Source organism: Canis aureus, chromosome 7 (assembly GCF_053574225.1).
Source record: "Canis aureus isolate CA01 chromosome 7, VMU_Caureus_v.1.0, whole genome shotgun sequence".
Classification (NCBI taxonomy): Eukaryota; Metazoa; Chordata; class Mammalia; order Carnivora; family Canidae; genus Canis; species Canis aureus.
The window spans coordinates 49037711-49056780 of NC_135617.1; the positions used below are offsets into that span (position 1 = coordinate 49037711).

A 19070-nucleotide genomic window follows, 5' to 3' on the forward strand; every position below is an offset into this window, starting at 1 on the left:
TTTATTTATTCTGCATGATTCAGGTTCATTGTAACTTGATCCATATGCAGTCATTTGTCTATCAATGTGTATCATCATTTTGGCTTGTTTTTAATGCCCCCTTCTTTTTAGAAATTAGAAAATACCTGGGCTCCATATTGGATCTCTATGGGAGATTACCAATTTAACATAGCAGTAGTTTATATTACAAAGCTGCAATAAGAGCTCTGTTGACTGAAAATTCAAGAAGTGAGTACATGGTCAAAAGGGTCTCAGGTATCTCATGGATGGTAATAGCCTACACTGAGCTTTCTTCAGATTTCTAGACATGTCAGTAACCGAGAACCTCGTAGTAATAGTAATACTAATTATTGATAGTAATTTTGGCACAATTTGATAAAATGTGCCATATTTCCATTCCTATAATTTGTTTCATATATTTAGTGCCTGTGGTAAGGCATTTCTCAAGTGTTCTATGGATACTTATGAATACTTTTGTGAGGTTAAAATGTAAAAGTAGTTTATTGTTTTAGAGAGTTCATCTTGGTGGTTAGTATTGTGGGAATTTCACATGAAGTTTTCTATCTGGCCATCAATGTGTTGGTATATTCTTTCCCAAATGTTGGTTTACCATAACAGAAACAGTCCAGATATTGTCTCAAGGAGAAATTTGGCATGATATACAGTGTATCTGTAAACAATCAAGAGCCAATGAAGCAAATTACAAAATTGCCTTTGGATGTTTATTACATATGGCACCTATGATTGTATCAAGAAAATTAGAGGGAACATAATAGTAGTTTTAAAATATCATTACATGTGTTGAGGTAATTGGAGACATAGCTAAGTGTCATAGACAGAATTGTAAAGTCATTACTATACATAATGGTTTATTTTCTTTTCTCTCTCTTTCTTTCATAATGGTTTAAAGAAGTGATTTGGCCAAGAGGATTGGATGGGTTATTTTGCTTAAATATAGTTTTCATTCAAGACTGGAAAATGCCATTGCTACTTACCTACATTCATTGGAAGTTATTTGGATTGATTGTTTTCTTCATTTAAAACTGTGATTATGTTGGATACACTCTTATTTTAGAAGTTTTAGGTTAGAAAAGAAAGGATGACATATTACCCACTAGGCTTTAAGACGGATTTTACTTAGTTTAATCCTGAAGCATACTCATATTTACTAAAACAAATCAAGATCTCAGCAAACTGGGACTAAAAGAGAATATCTTCAACTTGATTAAAAAATTTACAGCTAGCATCATATTTGGTGGTGAGAAATTAGATGCTTTCCCACTAAGCTCAGGAGCAAGGCAGAAGTGTCCTTCTCACTACTCCTATTCAACATTGTGCTATAAGTCCTTGCTAGTCCCATAAAACAGAAAAATAAAAAATAAAAAAAAATTTAAAAAGGACATCTAAAGTATACCATTTAGGAAGGAAGAACAAAACTGTCTTTGTTGACAGATGACAGGATTGTTTATGTAGAAAATCTCAAGGGATAACAACAACAACAAAAAATTCCCAGAACGAATTAGCAATTTTAGCAAGGTTACAAGATACAAGGTTAATATACAAAAGGCAAATACTATATACTATACACCAGCAATGAGCAATTGGAATTTGAAATTGAAAACACAGTACCATTTGCATTAGCATTACCAAAGAGAGGGATCCCTGGGTGGCGCAGCAGTTTGGCGCCTGCCTTTGGCCCAGGGCGCGATCCTGGAGACCCGGGATCGAATCCCACATCGGGCTCCTGGTGCGTGGAGCCTGCTTCTCCCTCTGCCTGTGTCTCTGCCTCTCTCTCTTTCTCTCTGTGTGACTATCATAAATAAATAAAAATTAAAAAAAAAAATTTTAATAAAAAAAAAAAAAAAAAGCATTACCAAAGAGATAAACAGGGAGATATGACTGACATCATGTAGGGAATTGTAAATCAAAACAATAAGATACCAGTATATACCTATCAGAATGGCTGAAACCCAAAATACTTAACATCAAATGCTGGTGAGTATGTGGAGCAATAGGTGATGGGAATGCAAAATGATACAGCCTCCCTGGAAGATAGTTTAGCAGTTCCTTAGAAAACTACACATAGTCTTATCATACAATTTAGCAATTGTGCTGCTCAGTATTTACACAAAGGAGTTGAAAATTTATGTCTACATATAAACCTGCACATGAATACTTTTTTAAAAAATTTTTTATTCATTTATGATAGTCTCACACACACACACACACACACAGAGAGAGAGAGAGAGAGGCAGAGACATAGGCAGAGGGAGAAGCAGGCTCCATGCACCGGGAGCCCGATGTGGGATTCAATCCCGGGTCTCCAGGATCACGCCCTGAGCCAAAGGCAGGTGCTAAACCGCTGCGCCACCCAGGGATCCCTGCACATGAATACTTATAGCAACTTTTTACATAGTTGCCAAGACTTAAAAGCACTAAGGTGTCCTTTAGTGGGTGAATATATAAACTGTGGTATGTTCAGACAATAGAATATTATTTAGTGATAGAAAGAAATGAGCTATCAAGCTACAAAAAAGACACAAAAATGCATATGGCTAAGAAAAAAAATTCTAAAAATGTTGCATCCTATATGATGAAGAGGTATGACATTCTGGAAAAGCTTCAGAGACAGAACAGGTATCATGTTATTTTAGGGTTTCAAGGAGAGGGAGGGAAGGATAAATACGGAGAGTACAGAGGATTTTTAGGGCAGTGGAACTTATCTGTATGATACTGTATTGGTGGGTACATGCTATTCATTAAACATTTTTCCAAACCCATAGAACATACAACACAAAGAGTGAATGCTAATGCAAACTTTGGACTTTAGTTAGCAATGATGTATGAATAAAGCATCAATTGTAACAAATGTAGCACACTAATAGAAGATGTTAATAACGGGAGACTCTACTTACTGCTCAATTTCCTATAAACCAAAAAAGCGAGAGTGTGAAATTACTTTTTATTTGAAGATGCCTTATGTAAATTTTGAATATTATGTATTTTTTTAAAAGAACAACTTTATTGAGGTACAATTGATATACAATGCTTAAGGTGTATAATTTGATGAGTTTGGACATATCAAAAACCCATGATACCATCACCACAGTCAAGGTAAAAGACCTATCCAACATCCCCAAAGCTTCCTTGTGTCCTAAATTTTTGTGTACAGTAAGAACATCTACCTTCTTAATACATTTTGAAGTGCATAATACCATATTGTTAACTATTGTAGGCACTATGGTGTACAGCAGTTTGTTGGAACTTATTCATTTAGTATAACTAAAACTTTATATCATTGAACAATTCCCCCTTATTATTTTTTAACAATATTCCTTTTAATGTCCAAAATATATAAGAAATTCATACAACTCCACAGCAAAAACAAAACAAAACAAAACAAACCCAAATGGAACCTATGGAATGGGAAGAAATATTTGCAAACCATATATCAGATATGCATTGTTTCTCGACCCTTTACAAAATCTTGTTCTGTGTATTATTGATTGATTTTTCATTTTGACTGAAATGACAAAAAAAAAAAAAAGTTAAGCCCTCACACATTTCAGTGAACTCACAAAGGTAGCAGAGAATTGCTACTTAATTCAATCATGCCTTTTTGTATGATTCAACATCAAAATGCAATTGTAATGATAGCCTTGTTTAGTAAAGTGAAGATAGGAGTTTGGAATGATTTTGATTGGTAGAGTAACCAAGCAATTTGGGTCCAGTTCTGGTTCAACTAAATTGCCATTTCAAATCAATTTTCTGGTCATATTTTAATTGAGTTTGACTCACCACATGCAGTTTTTGCCATATGCACTTTGCAATGAACCAGGACAAATTCCAAAAGGAGCTGGTGCATCTCAGCTGTTACAACTCAAGTTCAGTTGAAACGTAACACGATGAAAACCTTTCCACCTTTTCAGAATAGTTTCTTTTTTTTTCATAATAGTTTCTAATGCCTGAATGATTTTGTATAATTAGCCAACTGTTTGGGAATTGTCATGTAACTCCTCATTTATTTTAATGAAATTTTAAAATCCGTCTAGTTAGCTTTCATGTATCTTCTCTGTCTTCTTAAACTTTTCTTAATGATTCTTAGATTTCTGTGATAGTTTTGAATCAAGAGCAGGATTTCTTTGTTTGCTAGCAATTGAGTCAGAGCTGCCTAAGGAAATGAGATTTTCAGAAGAGTCTTTATGATATCATGTTTTATTTCATTAATTGTAAAAATAATACATTCATAAGATGATTGAACACTGGGATTTTTTTCCCTTTTAATATAGGACAACTGGTCTTCTAGTTTCTACATAGTATATATATAATTATTAAGAATTATACCTTTTTATTCTTTGAAGAATGTCACATAATCTTTTTAACAACATATTTACCCATCAATTTACTCATCCACACTTAAATAGAATAATTCCTAAATGTCATGGGTTGTTTCAAAGAACTTAAAATATCTTAGGATCTATGGTTGATAAAGCTTGTGAGAAAAATCACCCTATACATGAACAAAGCAGCCTTGTAAAATAAAATTGTTTTGGCAATCCTGTAACACAAATGTAAACCTTTAAATCAAGATAATTGGCACTTTTTGTGTTACTTGATTTTTTTTTTTCATGTGAAATTCTCGAAAGAGAATTTACAATGTTTGGAACTAAAAACTGAACATATACCTATATATGGAATGCCGATCCCCTCAGCATATTTTTAAACTGTAAAGAATCTTGCCACATTTGAAAAAAAGGTCATTTTGTTTTCGTTCACACCATCATATGGGCTGTAGTCTCCTCAAAGCATACAGCAAATTTCCATTTATGTAAAATCGAATGTGTACACCTATGTAGTTCACACTCATGTGTGAATATATTCCATTTTAAATGGGTTTCTAATACATTTATTAAAAAGAATTGGCAGTTTTTAGGAATAATTATACTTAAGCTTTGAATAAATTCACAGTGGCCGACTTCACAATCCTAGTCTAAGCGTAAGGCTTGGGGACATCCACTGGGGGGCAGAAGCGCACCGGGAACGTGCCCCGCCCCGCCCCCCCCCCCCCCCCCCCGGGCTCTCCCCGCGCCCAGCCCCGGGAGGGAGCGGCCTGGGCCAGGGGATGCTGGCGAGGAGACCGGCGGATGCTCTGACGGCGGCCCGTTGCCCACCAGTTGTTTACTGGGGCTGTGTCCGGGCGCCCCGAGCCGTGCTCCCCCACCTGGGATCCCTGGTGGTGACCAGGGCACGCTCGCCAGATGCCCGGCCAAGGGAGACGCTCCAGCCTCCAGCTACTGGGGCTTTCCCGGAGAGAAGCTGAGGCGGCTGTGCCCGAAAGAAATACTCAGTTCTTAGAATTACTGGTCCCCTGGTGAGTGACAGGGCCCAGAATCTCCTCGAGGGGTCCTGCTTTTGTTGCTATTTAATTGCACAGTTTTTGGGTTTTTACATAGCCGTTTAAGGGAGGATTAAGGAACAAAAAGAATGCCAATTTGCTTTTGTTTGTAATGCTTTGAAATGGAAGGGGAAGAACAGGCAAGGAAATATTTAACTTTTAAGAGAACCCAGAGACTGAATTCATGTCTTTCTCCCTTGACCTATCCGATGAGAAACCACTGGAAAGTTAATGGTTTGTATCATTGGCATTAGGGAGTGGCATTGTGATTCTGGTAAAGTAGGCGCTGCTGCCAAGCTCCTGACTTGACTTGAGGTGGCTTGCCTAGAGGTCAAGACCCATGAAAGAAGTGACAGACTCTGAAGCAGGACTTCCTACACTACAACGTGCATGGGAATCCCCTGGGAATCTTGCTAAAATGCAGATTCTGAATTAAGTCGATATGCCAGGCCTGCTGGTAAAGTCCTGGCTCTGCACTCCAACCCCACACTTTCAAGCTCCGCCTTGCATAGCAGGGGCTGGACTCTGCCATCACACTTGTGCATTGCCAGCTGGCTCCACGCCAGGCTTTTTCAGCTGGGTCACTAGGGGGAGACTGCAAAGCCAGAGGGAGAAGGAATGGGGGCTGCTTGCTGCCCCCGTGGGCATCACCTTAGAGATGCTGATGCCATCTGATCTGTCAGCACCACTTCCTTCCTGTGGCAGCAACTCTCGAGGTGAACTTCATTATGCCCTTGAGGGACCCCCAGCGTGGGCCAAGCAACCCGCCCCCCCCATCAGGGATTTCCACCTCTTTCCTTTATTTCCCTGACCCTAAAGGCAGTAGCTGCTTTCCCCAGTTCCTTATCACCCCAATATACTAGAGCCCTATTTCTGCTCTTTCAATTACCTAGTTGATAACTTTAATGATTTTATTTAGTTACTAATTAAAAATATATTTTAAAAAGTAAAGTGTAGTTGACATACACTATTATATTAGTTTCCGGTACACGAGATAGGGCTTCAACATCTATATACATTGTGAAGTGAGCGCCACTAAATCTAGCTATTGCCTGTCCTCATACAAAGTTGCTGCAATACTAAAAGTATATCCCCTCTGCTGTACATTGCATCCCTGTGACTTCATTATTTTCTAACTGGAAGTTTGTACTTTTTAATCTCCTTTTTGTCCATTTTGCCCATCCCCATAGTCCCCTACCTTCTCTAAATTGTTCTTTGTATCTATGAGTCGTTTCTATTTTGCTTTGTTTGTTCATTTGTTTTTTTAGATTCTGCATTTCACTGAAATCAAATGTTATTTTTTTCCTGTCTAATTTATTTCACTTAACATAATACCCTCTAGATCCATCCATTTGGTACAAATTGCAAGATTTTATTCTTTTTTATGGCTGAGTGATATTTCATTATACATATGTGTGTATGTATATATAGTGTATATATATACACATATATGTATATGTGTGTAAAGTGGATAAAGAAATGACAGCATATATATATATGCTGTATATATTTATATATATGTATATATTTATCCACTCATATATATGCTGTCATTTCTTTATCCACTCATCTATCGTGGGTACTTAAGTTGCTTCCATATCTTGGCTATTGTAAATAATGCTGTGATGAACATAGAGGTGCAAATATCTTTTTCAGATTAGTGTTTTCATTTTGTTCTTACGTCATATACAAAAATAAACTCAAAATTCATTTGGTGTAAGAGAATGGTTCAGTTTCATTGTTTTGCAAGTATTTGTCCAGATTTCCCAGCATCATTTATTAAAGAGACTATTTTCCCCATTGTATATTCTCTCCTTTGTCAAAAATTAGGTGACCATATAAGCATGGGTTTCTTTCTGTGCTCTCAGTTCAATTCTGTTGATCTATGTGTCTGTTTTTGAGTCAGTACCATGCTGTTTTGATTACTATAGCTTTGTAATATAGTTTAAGATCAGAGAATGTGATACCTCCAGCTTTTGTTCTTCTTTCTCAAGACTGTTTTGGCTATTCAAATTTTTTTTTGTTCCATACAAATTTTTAGACTATTTGGTCTAGTTTTGTGAAAAACACCACTGGTATTTTTTTTTTTTTAAGATTTATTTATTTATTTTGGAGAGAGAGGGAGTGCAGGGGGGAGGAGTAGAGGAAAAGGGAGAGTTTTAAGCAGACTCCATGCTGAACACAGAGCCAGACACAGGGTTTGATCTCATGACCCTGAGATCATGACCTGAGCCAAAACCAAGAGTTGGACACTTAACTGATTGTGCCACGTGCCCTCAAACATGCCACTGGTATTTTGATAGGGGTTTCATTGATTTTGTAGATTGCTTTATGGACATTTTAACAATATTAATTCTTCCAAACCATGAGCACAGTGTATCTTTCCATTGATTTGTGTTGTCTTTAATTTTTTTTCACTAATATACTGTAGTTTTTAGAGTATAAGTCTTTCACTTCCTCGGTTAAATTTATTTTCAGATATTTTATTTTTTAATAGATTGTAAATGGGATTATTTTCTTAATTTCTCTTTCTGGTAGTTAATTATCAGTATATAGAAATGCCAGAGGTATCTATAATCCTATGATTTTACTGAATTCATTTATTCAGGTAGTTTTTTGGTGGGGATTTTTCTATATACAGTATCATGTCATCTGCAACTAGTGACAGTTTTACTTCTTTTTTTCCAATTTGGTTGCCTGTTTTTTCATCTTATCCACTTGCTTGGCTTGGACTTCCAACATTATGTTAAATAAAAGTGGTGAGAGTGGACTTTTTTTTTTTTTTTTTTAAACAACAAATGACTGGTTTTATTTTTCTCACATTAAAAAGTCTGGAGGTCAGCAGTCCAAGGCTGGTAATGCAGCCGCATGATGCCCTCAGGGACCAGATCCTTCTAGCTTTCTGCTCTTTTGTACTTTGTGTGTGGCCTTCATCCTTGTCACTATAGAGTAGCTATGCCACCTCTAACATCATGTCCATGTTCCTTCCATGGTTTCTGTCAGCCAGTTTCAGGTGGTTGCTGGGGACTCCTGTGGTTCACACTGTGGTGGTAGTTCACACTGAGCTCAACCCAACCATTGGCAAAGGCATTAGGTGGTGTTTTGCATCAGCCACTGAACTTGGCTTCTCCGGGTGCTGTTCCCATAGTACACAACCTCTCCTCTGCAGCCCTAACAGCGAACACCTTATTCTGTTCCAGATTTTAGAGGAAAAGCTGAAAGCTTTTCATAGTTGAGTAGGATATTAGCTGTGGGTTTGTCATATATGACATTTATGAGTGCTTATCATAAATATTGAATTTTATCAAATACTTTTTCTGCATCTACTGAGATGATTATGTAATTTATGATTTTCACCCTTCTTTTTGTTAATGTGGTACATCACGTTGATTGATTTGCAGATATTGAACCATCCTTGAGTTCCTGGAATAAACCCCTCTCTACTGTGATGTATGATCCTTTTAATGTATTGTTGAATTTGGTTTGCTAAAATTTTGTTGAGGATTTTTGCATCTGTGTTCATCAGGAATATTAGCCTGTAATTTTCTTTTTTTTGTGGTGTTTTTGTCTGGTTTTGATAACAGAATAATGCTGGCCTCATAGAATGACTTTGGAAGCATTTCTTCCTTTTCACTTTTTTGGAATGGTTTGCAAAGGATAGATATTAACTATTTAAATGTTTGATAGAATTCACCTGTGAAGCCATCTGGTGCTAATCAGTTTTGTTGGGAGTTTTTGATTACTGATTCAATTTTACTAATAGTGATCGATCTATTTAGATTTTCTATTCCTTTAAAAATTTTTTTTTTTTTTTTAGATTTTCTATTCCTGATTCAATCTTAGCAGATTGTATGTTTCTGGGAATTTTTCCATTTCTTTTGGGGTGCCTTATTTGTTGGTATGTAAGTATGTGGTGGTCTCTTGTGATTCTTTGTATTTCTGTGGTATCAGTTGTAAGTTTTCTTTCATTTCTGATTTTGTTTATTTGGGCCCCTTTTTTTTCCTTAATGCATCGGGCTAAAGGTTTATAAATTTTGCTTATCTTTTCAAAGAATGAACTCTTAGTTTCCTTTATATTTTTATTTACTTATGTAGTCTTTATTTCATTTATTTCTTCTAGGTGTGATAGGGCAGGGAGCTACTGGAGAAGGGCTCTGGCTGGAGCAGGTGGGCTGGAGCAGGTAAGTCTGCTGGGGAACTCTGGGGCTGAGCCAGTGCTGCTAGTACAGTACATGAAGAGTGTCAGAAACAGCTCCTACCAGTGTACCAGTGCCAGGCCAAGTGGGTGGAAGGGGAATGTAAAAAAAAAAAAAAAAAAGTGCCTGCCAGACCTTCCATCCCCAGAGAATGTTATAACAGGTCCCTGCCCCTTTGGCATGTGCCCTAAAATTTGTCAGTGATTCTCCTTCATGTGTAACCCAGGTACTTTTCAGACTGCTGCCTCTGCACTGGGTCTTGGAGTAAGTGAAGTTGTGCATGTGCCCTTGAAGAGCAGAGTCTTGGTTTCTGACTGTTCTCTGGCTCTCCTGGACATAAGCCCTGCTAGTTTTCAAAGACAGACATTATGGGGTCTCATCTTCCTGGTGCAGCTCCCCTGGGCTGGAGAACCCAATGCTGGGCTCAGACCCCTTATTTGTCACAATCACAATATTGTGATATCCCTTTCATTTGTAGGTTGCTACACCAGGGGTATGGGTCTTCAGTGTGTGTTTTCTTTATATCTTTAGTTGTGTGAAATCCTTTCTGTTAATCTCAAATTTTCAGAGATAATTGTTTTATATGTAGCTGAAGTTCTGGTTTGTTTGTGGGAGGAGGTGAGGATCTTCTCACTCTGCCATCCTCATCTTATCTCTAGGTAACAAATCTTTACATGAAATTCTCAGTGTTTAAATATATGATATGGTTTCTGTCTCCTACATGGACTCTGACCAGTGCTGTAGGTCTGGGATAGAGTGTAAGATTCTGCATTTCTGATAAGCTTCAAGGTAATGCCCACTTGCTGGTCCATAGTCCACAGTTTTAATAGTGAATAGCTAGAGAAATGATTTGCAACATTTAGCTGCATAGTCAAGTCACCTGAGAGCTTTTGGAAACTACCAGTGACTGGATGCCACCCTGAGTGAGTCTGACTTAGTTAACTTGAGGTGTGGCCTAACTATTGAGTTTTTAAAAGTCTTTCTAGATTACTCTAATGTGCAACCAGAGTTGGGGACCTTTGTTCTAGAGTGGTGGTTCTTAACCAGAGACAATTTTGTACACACACCCCTCCCCCATTAGGATATATTTTTTTATTTTCACAATTGGTGGTGGGTGCTACTGGGATCTGGGGAGGAGAAGCCAAGGATGCTACTAAGCATCCTATAATGCACAAATAGTCCTCTACAACAAAGGATTATTCCACCCAAGATATCAATAGTGCTGAGGTAAAAAAATCATGATCTAAAAGATGTGACAAGGTCAGCCCAGTTCATCTCTTTATCTGTTTGCTTATTCATTCAGTAAATATATTTATTGAGCATCTACTATGAGCTTATCTCAGTGTTGAAGACTACAAAAAAAAATTGGGAGCCACATGTTCTCAGAGGGAATATTAAGAGAACCTTAGGAGAGAGAAGACAGTCCTATAATGTGCTTGTTGGATAAAGATGCATGTTTTGTTTGTTACTTTTTTGGGTCCTGAATTTAGCCTCATGTATTCAAGGTCTGATTATTAGAGTGTAGACATTTTGGTGGGGAGCATTATTCTTCCTACTACAGGGCCATAATGTATAAGAGTATGAAAAATACAGCTTTATGATAAAACATTCTGCTTCAAATATATCAAGTAGCCTTGAAGTGCTTAGATGTACTAGTGGATCAGGCTTAATGTCATGTCTCATGTGTCTTTAAGCCTCAATTTGAGGATTGTTTTTGCTTTCTATTAACATGGAAATCCATTCATAGGTTTGAAATGTCTGCAATAACTGTGCCACTTTCTATTTATTCCTTCCTTAAGAGCAATTAGTATGATACTGTAACATGGAATAGTAAAGTCAAATCAGCATTATCTTTAAACACATAAAAGCCAAAAAGGAAACAAAGTGAACCTACTCTTTTCAGAAAAGAAAATCTACACTTCCTGCTTCAGAGATTGTTCCACCTCTCTTGATGAACATTCTTTTTGTCTCCAGTCTTATTATATATAGCATTTTATGAGGTTGTGAACATTTGTCAAGCTTGCATTTCCCTTTAGAAAAGTGCATGAGCTCAAGGATCATCAGCTTTGACCACTGCTGTAACTCTATGAGAAAAGTAGGGGTCATTCAGTTTTCATTTGGGAAAAACAAGATATTAAGTTGTATAAAGAAGGTCAAATGGTTAGTAAATTTAGACATACCAATGTAGAAAATTATGTAAACATTTTGAGTTAACTTGTATTTGTTGAGTACTTAATGTGGGCTTAGCCCAGTGCCAAGTGTTGGGGAAATTCACAAGTAGAGGACCACGTACTAGCCTTATGAAACTTAGAATTTTGTTTGGGAGGTAAGATGGAAGTGTGCATCCATGTGCATGTGTGTGCATGTCATGTGTGTTTATATGGGCATGTGCAGTTAGATATCAGTATTATACCTGTGTATGTGCCTTTGCAAGTATGTGTCTGTGCTTCCAGGTGTTTGGGCATGTGTATGCATGTGTGCACATGTTTTTGTGTGTGCACATGCTAGTGTGTGTGCATGTGTATGTGTAACTGAGCTTTAGTGGTAGTGGAGTGCTCAAATGGATGCACCTTTGAATCAAGCTGACCTTTCCTCAATTCATCTTTATGGATATCCTCTTCTCTGTCTTATTTTGAATATGTCCTGTTAAAACTTTGCATGAAATCATACCTTGGCTTAGTTATTAGCTTAAACACTAGGATGATTTGTGATTGGCCAGCTAATTAGGACTTATCAAGGGAGACTTTAAGTTCTTTGCTCTTTTTGACTTTTCTGTTTCCTGAAACAGATTGACCTAGTGGAAATCCAGATTTAATTAACTGTCAATATAAAAGCCTTAGGGAAAGGCAAAAAAAAAAAAAAAAAAATCAGCATTGCTCTTTTCTTTTCATGTGAGAGTCAAGAAGGGAATAATGTGTATGAAAGGAAGAAAAGAGTTAGGAAACTGTGTTTGAGAGATTAGCAAACTTTATTGCAAATAGTGCCTTTGGGAGAAGGTGGGCTAAGAATGAGAGTGGAGTCAGTGGGGAGCATGGCCCTGGAGGAAGGGTTTAGAGAGTGGGAAGAGCACTTGGATTTGCTCAATAGGGAACAGGAAGCCTTAGGAGTTTTCAGTTACATACCACATGACATGAATACTTCAGAAGGTTTTACACTAGTTTAATAGATGTCATTTTCTGGGCATGTGTTTCCTTCTTGTTGCCCTAACAAAAAATGAGGAGAGTCTACCTCTCCTTTAATACAAACACACACACACATATTATTCTGTAAAGGAATTGTACTTATATTTTAAAACTAAGAATTCCTTGTGTTGTGAGGTAGACTGTTCAGAACAAACTCCATCCTCAGAGTTCTATCTTAAAGACAATAGGATTTTAAGATCCTTTGCAGATCTAAAATATACAAAGTTAGTATAATGTTAAAAAGAGGTTAAAAGCCTGACACCTTAGTTAATTAACACTCTTGAAGAAGAAGCTATTTAAGATCATGATTAAGAGCTGGAAAACCCTTGTGATGATTTCAGTGAACTAGAACACAATTTTATTGAGTTTTTATCCTGTGCCAGGCTATATGCTGGGTGCTGAGTGGGCAGGAAGAAGGAGATGAAGGAGGGCAGATAAAAAGTTAATAATACCTGGCACAAAAAGACACTTAGTAAATATCTATTGGATGAAGGAATGAATGAATGGATGACTCCCTGGTATTTATTGATTCAATTTGTTGGAGAGGGTGAGGGGTGGTGCTAGGGGCAGAGGCACTAAAATAGAAATGAACAGAGATGAGATAAGTGGTTCTCAACATTTGGCTGCACATTCAGATTGCCTGGGACCTTAAAAAAATTCTGAAAGCCAGATGCCACTCTAAGTGAGTCTGACATGCTTTGAAGGCAAGGGAAAGGGGAGGAGGGAAAATTGTGTCCATGGACCCCAGAACTTGGAAAAGCAAGGCATATTATGGAAAAGGATAAGTGTAGTTTCATCTTCTTATCTTAGCCAGAAGATGAAACCGCTGGACAGAATATAAACAGGTTGGTGGAGTTCAGTTCCTGAAAGACCTGGGCTGCCATAGTAATGAGCCATTGAAAGCTAAGGAATTATGGCCACTCTTGTTTTTACTGTTTGATATCCCCCTCTTTCTCTTTTTCTCTCACTCTGCCCCTAGCTGAGGAGGTAGTGTGTGTGTGTTTGTGTGTGTGTATCCCTGCTCTGTCTTCCTGAGACTAGATCTCTTTTATTGGAATTTTTGCGTTATGGCACATTTTTCAGCAAGGCTTCTTTATTTAAAACATTGGTTCCTGCTACAGATAGCTACTCACATTTCTGTATGGTTTTCATTCGTCTTTTGGAGACTGGCCTTCTTTCCTTATTTGTGGTCCCCTCACACATCACCAACAATCATGCCTGTTTTTCTATCACTGAGCAACAATGACAGAAATGATTTTGGTCTATGTCTTTGGTACGTGTTCATTGTAAATACCTGTACAATGTAGGAAAGCCGAAGAAGAAAACAAGAATTATTCATAATAAAACTCTTACGCTGTTAGCATCGTGGTATATTTCAAGTATGCATTTGGTTCATGCCTATACTTACTTATTTGTGAAGTTAGGGGATGGCTTGCCAGTGGGTTTTTATTTTCCCTCTTAATTTTTTTTTCTTGTAACCTTGGATTATGAGAATTTATTCTCATGATTGAATATTAGTTAAAAAACATTCTGATGACTGTGTATTGTTCCAACAAATGGGTTCACAATGATCTTTTTACTGTGGTCCTTTGATGGACTTTGTTTGTTTCACTTTTATAAAAAATGCAGTACTGAGACCCTCACCCCAAAATCTTTATGCTCATTCTGACCTCCCTGGGACAAATACTTAAAAGGGGGATTTTACTAGGTTTATGTCTTTTATCTTTGAAGATCTTTTATGCAGATTGCTAAATTATTTTTCAAAAATTTTGAGCACATTTCATTGAGTGTTAAAATGCATTATTTAACTTTATAGTTGATTGAAATAGAAGTTTCTCCTGACCTACATGGAAAATTTTATAAATAAGAAGGATTAATCCAAATAATTACATCTTTGCCGAGGAGGCCATGAGAAGAACGTTTACATGAATAGGCTATTATGTAGCCTGCTAAGTGGATATAGCATATTCTTATTTTTTATAGTAATGAAGGGGATCATTGACACAAATGATTTTTAAGAACCTGAGTTCATTAACTCAGTGGCCCCAGAGTAGGTTTGCAACATGTTTTTGGGTGGCAAAGGAATCTTATTTACTGAGTAAGGAACGATCATTTTTGCTGGAGGAACAATATCATCCCGGTAACCTGTGCACGGACAATAACCTCTTTTGCACAATAATTAAAATCAATTTATTTCTTGGGAAGCCCTTTTATGCTGAAAATTGTGTGAGGTTAACAAGTCTCTGGAATTGGTTTATTTAATTCAACACACAATCAATGCATCTGGAAGAAGGCTTCATGCTGTGCAATGTTCTGCATGCTGGTCTGACCACAGAGGATCTTTCCCACCGTAAGTTTGTGCTGGACACACTTTGAACCATTTAGATCATGTATCTGGCATCCAGGGCCCTTCTCTCTGCACATGTTTCATAATAGTAGAACAGTAGAAATATGGCTCTAGTCTTTGTACCTTTGCTTGTAATTTTCTTTTTTTCTCTGGGAATATTTGCTCTAAAATTATTTTCTTTTATTATGGGAAAACCATGTGTGTAAGAAACAATAAAATCTTATTTTAAAATGAAATTTACCACCAACTCCCAATAGGAACTAAGCTTGTTTACCCTTTCCAGCTTAAAATTTTCTAAATTTTTTTCTTTCCTTCAGGGTTCCATCAAAATCTTCATTGATACCTATAATTGTAATACAGTTTTGATGGTAACCAATACTAAGGCTTTCTGAGATGCTTCTCTAATCTGGGAACACAGACTTTGTGTGTGTGACCCCAATCAACAGTTGCTTATTTGGCACGCCTGGAACTGTAATTTGAAGGCACCAGGGCTTTTAGAATTCCTCTGAAAATACTTAGAATGGAAACTTACCACTTAGAAAACAGCAATTCTAAAAAACCACTCACGTCATCTTCCAAAACAACAGTGAAGTTATTCAGTTTTAAAGATTTTCTAAGAGTTTCTAGAATTCAATATTTCTCCCTTTCGAACTTCCAGATTGTTGTTATTATTATTATTTTTTTACCATATCCTTCTTGTGACAATTGACTTTTTCTTGTAGTATTGGAGTTATTTAATTATGGGCTTTATCTGTTAAGTCTAGGTGCCATCTAATTCACATTGGTGCTCAGTCTCCCACATGTTCATGATCAGTTAATATAGGGGTTGGATATCACTTTTAATTCTTAATTTTCAATCTGTGTGCTGGAGGCAACCAGTCAATTCACAGGCCCTGGAGGTGCTTCTCCAGACTGGCAGCATGAAGTTAACAGGGATAAATAAGAAGACAGGTAAGTTAATAGAGCAATGGTAAAACATTCTCTTGGCCCATGATGAAGAAGAATATTAGCAGAATAGAACATTTTATTTTTATAAAATTCTGGAAATATTCTTGAAGTCTAGAGCTCACATAATGAGTGCTTTTTTAGGTTGATGATGCTGACTGTGGTGGTTGGGGGTGAAGTTGCTTTCTTACTCTCATACCACACTATTTACATAAAAAATCCTGTTTCTTAGTATACTCCCATAGTACTTACCATGTGTGCATTAAATGATAAATGACTTTGTAAACTGTTAACTTTGTCAATGTTAGTTGATAACAAACTCATAAAAGAACCTCCTTTGATTTTTTTAAGTGATTAAATGAACACAGCTTTATTTTGCACCTGAGGTGTGTGAATCACCTTTAAGTATTTCCAGAATTTTTCCTGCACAACCCTAGAGTTATCAAATCTGGCAATAGAAACAGGATGGTTCTCAGGAGGGCTACATCAGAAAGGAGTGGCCTCTGTTTTTTTTTTTTTTTAATTTTATTTATTTATTCATGAGAGAGAGAGAGAGAGAGAGGCAGAGACACAGGCAGAGGGAGAAGCAGGCTCCATGCAAGGAGTCGGAAGTGGAACTCGATCCCGGGACTCCAGGATCATGCCCCAGGCCGAAGGCAGGCACTGAACTGCTGAGCCACCCAGGGATCCCCCTGGCCTCTGTTTTATTGCCATGAGAAAGGCCCTGCTGGCCCCTACTGTAGTGATCAGAGATTCCAAGAACTGCAGCAAGGCCCAGGCAATGAGGCAGCAGCCACTAAGTCTACCAACAAGTTACTGAATCCATGTCAGCCTCATTCTATTGCCACTAATTTCTAGCTCAGGGTCAGGCAACTTCATTCTCATGCCTGAGCATCATTTATTTAAGAACTAGGAGATTAAAGTATTTTATTACTATTTCAAAAGGAAAAAAAGAGAAAAGACAGAGAAGGTGTTTAGGGAGGTGTTTAAGGAGGTCTGGGAGGTTCTAGTACAGGTTCTGTTAGTCAGCAGGCATTGGTGTGACATGTAATTGCTGCCATTCCTGGGCCTCAGTTTCTTCATTTGGATTATGACCATGCCTATTTGGCCACAGCAAAGAGGATCTTATAGTCCTAAAACAGATTTGAGCAGGCTTTGTAAAACATACAATGCTCTATGCATGCACAAATGTGTAGTTTATATTGTGCATATCTGAAGGGAGGGGAAAAGGGAATGGGGGAAAGAAAAGCCTCTCAGGCCATTATCAGGAGTTTGGATCATTGTGGGGAATGGTGGGAGTGCAGTGATTATGGACTCCCCCAAAGGCAACACATATTGAGAGAATGAGAGGACAAAGAATGATGTTCTTATAAAAATGAGCTGCATTTCCTCTTCATCTCCAACCCCCTGCTATCAAACCTCCTGCTCCTTTTTGGCTTTTATGTAAGGATGTGTCAGCAGGAATGCTTTTTGAGATCATTAAGCATAAACCCCAGGCAGTCATTTTACAGTTTTTCAAACATCCCACCGTTGTTTTAGCCTGCTCACATAAACTGAATAAGGCCAATCTAATGCTCAAGGGAGAGGATAGTGGAGGTAGGAATTGGGGAAGGGAAGATGAAAGTTTCTGGTGCTTGTTTAATTCCGTGCTTGCCAAGTAGAAAATATACAAAAGAAAATTGCAATGTAAGTGGCGCACAATATCCAAAATTGTTTTGAAATAAAGTCCAGATTTGAAGGACATGATGTGCCACTTTGAACATTACCATTATTTTATGCACCAAAAAATAAAAGATGCTCAGAGGTCTTTAATTTTGACCAGAATTTTTAAAAACTTATGGAAATTAACAAATAATAATTTGAGTAGGATGTCTATTGCCTTTGTATAATTAGTGCAAATATCACTTCTTTTTCAGGACTATAAATATAAGTCTGTGCCTTATTAACCACTTCATATCTCATCTGAATTCACAAATCATTATTTTCATTGTTATAGTCCACATGCTTATCTGTAACTTATTCAGTGTTCTCTGGTTTTCATTTATTTATTTTTTAGATATTTATTTATTAGAGACAGAGAGAGAGCATGTGCACATGAGTGGGAGGGGCAGAGGGGGAGAGAGAATCTTAAGCAGACTCCATGCTGGGCACTGAGCCCAGCTCAGGGCTTAATCTCATGACCCTGAGATCATGACCCGAGCTGAAGCCAAGAGTTTGGTGCTTAACAGACTGCACCACCCAGGTGCCTCCAGTATTCTCTGGTTTTAAGAAGAATGTTTAATATCGAAAATGACTTACCTAAAAGGTGGTAAGAAATTGTATGTGGAATTCTAAGATCAAGGCGTTTCAGGACATTTTTAGAATCTGCTATGCATTTGTAAAATATCTACATAGTTTGGCATAGTTTTATGAATTAATGTGCTGATCTTAAAATACAGTGCATATGGTAGGTGTTATACATACATAGTAGTGATAATAAAAATACCTTTTGATTAAATGACAATGCCTGTTAGAATCATGCTAGCTGTGGTAACAAACAAGTCTCCAAGTGTATAATGGAGCAAAGATTATAGAGGCTAATTTCTCATTCAGACAAAGTTCAAAACAAGGAATCTTGATTGACAGCAGGCTTTCCTCCGAACTACAGTTGGGGACCTATGTTTCTTCTGTTTTAGGGCTCTCCCCTCTTTAACAGCCATTTTTCAATTGCTGGGCTCATCTCCTTCAAATCAATGGAAAGGGAAAGAGCATGGAGGACCATGCACAGAAGAACTCTAGGGACCAGGAATCATGCAATAGTTAGACCTCGGATCATGTCCCTAGAAGAGGAGGAAGCACGTTTGATGAAGAACTAGACAATCTCTGCTACACTCGCACATTGTTAGCTCCCTATGAGCATTGGCTATTAATATTCTCATATCGAAAGTCAATGTACAGCTCTTATAACCCCTTTGTATTTTAGGTGATATGAAAGGTTATTTATTTATTTTTGCTAATGCATGCTG

The 19070-nt window shown here is 37.4% G+C and overlaps 1 protein-coding gene across 1 annotated transcript in view; it reads left to right on the top strand.

The window, feature by feature from the left end:
- The window catches only part of COL21A1 (collagen type XXI alpha 1 chain), a 242471-nt gene that overhangs the window by 34106 nt on the left and 189295 nt on the right, over positions 1-19070 (top strand). The window contains exon 6 of the mRNA XM_077903578.1: positions 9516-9576. The gene's annotated coding sequence lies outside the window, so the exon portion shown is untranslated. The remainder of the gene's footprint in view (positions 1-9515; positions 9577-19070) is intronic.